A 2184-nucleotide genomic window follows, 5' to 3' on the forward strand; every position below is an offset into this window, starting at 1 on the left:
TCTTGTAGCAAGTCAATCACAGTCTGTCACTGAGATGGCATCGCGCACCTCCACCAATCACACTTCACCTTTACCTATGTGTCTTTTTTATCACCCAATCACTACACACCATCGGGCGGCAGGTGGTACACACACACACACACACACACACACACTTCAATACCTTGACATGTTTTCATATTTATTCTGCTTACTATTTGGTGATTTTAAACAGCTTCAGAAACTTATGTGGTAGATTAGAATAGTGAAGACTAGCCATTAAACTTCTGACCTCCAAAGATCCTTCCTAATGTAAATAAAAATCATCTAATCATGCCCAAAACTCAAGGTAAAAATGCGTCTCAGTACTGAAGGAGTTAACTTGTGGCTTGTTAATTCCCTCGTGTCCTTTGTCCTTTGCACGGCCAGGGGGAGTAAAAGAGCATAAGTACTGGGTGTGAGTGAGTCTGTAAGGTCACTGTATGGTCAATGACACGAGGAGACAAGAGCTAGATGAGAGGGTGGATGAGTAGTTACATAGATGGGTTGATGGATTAGTATGTCAATTAGATAGTTAGATGGGTAGATACTATAGATAGATAGATAGACGTAAATATAGATAAAATAGAGAGATAGATAGGTAGGTTGGTAGGTAAGCTGAATAAATAGATAAATAGATAGGTAAGTAAATAAATTTTAGCGTAACCTAGATCTTAAGTTAAACGGTAGGAGAGGAACAGGCAGATAGATAGACAGATAGATAGGTGAATAGATTACTAGATGGATAGACTGATAGACGTGCACATTACCGTTATCTCTATATTTACGTGTTTCTTTTCATTTTTTACCCTTTAACATATATTTCATAGACTTTATCAATTATTAACCAGTCATGCTTTCAAATAAGGTGGTGTGGAGACGCAATCCTCAGTCAGAAAGAAAGAGAAGGTGTAGGTAATCAGGAACTGGAAAGATAAACACAAGCATCTAGTAAAAACATAAAATTGAATAGTGAAGAGAGGGATGAGAAGAAAAGAGAAGAGAGAGGAAGGGAAAAGAAATGATGAAGCTTGAGGATGAGGATGAGGATGAAGAAGTGAGGGAAGTGAGGAGAAGCAAAAGGATTAGGAGAAAGAACAGCAGAAGGAGGAGGAGGAGGAGGAGAAGAAGAGTAGAAGGAGGAAGAGGAGGATGAGTAGGAAGAGAATATAAAGGAGTACAAAGGAACACAAAGGAGGAACAAAACAGCAGACTTACTGTTCGTGGGTTACTCTATCTGAATTAATGCTAGAGAAAAGGGCTAGCAAAGGCGAAGGCTCCTCCCCACCCTCCACTCCCTCCACTCTTGCAGGAAATAAGAAAAAAATGGAGGAGTAGGAAGAGAATACAATGGAGTACAAAGGAACACAAAGGAGGAACAAAACAGTAGAGTTACTGTTCCTCGGGCTAATCTATCTGAACTAATACTAGAGAAAAGGGCTAGCAAAGGCGAAGGCTCCTCCCCACCCTCCACTCCCTCCACTCTTGCAAGAAATAAGAAAAAAAATCATTCAATAAAAATTAGGTGTGTTTTAATGAAGATCAAGAATAAAGTGCCACTATCGCTACACGTAAAAGTGGCGATAAAGAGGCGACTACTAACGCAATCTAAATAACCTCACCTCTGATAAAACCACACCAGCAACACGAGCCAAAACAGAAGAACCCTTTCATGACCCAGAACCCTTTCATGACCCACCAGCTACTGAACTTTTGAATACCTTCCAGACAAAACAAGTGAAGAAAGTTGGAAATTTTTCGAGGCGATCTAAACAACTTCCTCTGATAAACTTCTCTAGCAACACGAGACAACACAGAAACTTGAATAGAAGAAGAAGAAGAAGAAGAAGAAGAAGAGAGAGAGAGAGAGAGAAAAAAAAACTGGATACAACTGGACAGCAAGGCGACAAGGAAGACGATAAGCCATTGTAAGCACCCCCATCACTGTGTCAATACTGGCGTCCTTTTGTAGAGCATCCCACGATATATGAGTCAAGCCCCCAGCGGCCGAGACACCCTCCTCGCCTTATACTGAGCTGACAGGTCTCGCTTCTCACACCTACACGCCTCACTCACACCCGCACTCTCTGCTTTCATCGACTGTTGTTTGATTGTCCTTACCGTGTTAGAAGGAGAGTGTGAGAGAGGAGAAAAGGAGGAGAAGAA

This window comes from Portunus trituberculatus, chromosome 47 (assembly GCF_017591435.1).
Source record: "Portunus trituberculatus isolate SZX2019 chromosome 47, ASM1759143v1, whole genome shotgun sequence".
Lineage (NCBI taxonomy): Eukaryota > Metazoa > Arthropoda > Malacostraca > Decapoda > Portunidae > Portunus > Portunus trituberculatus.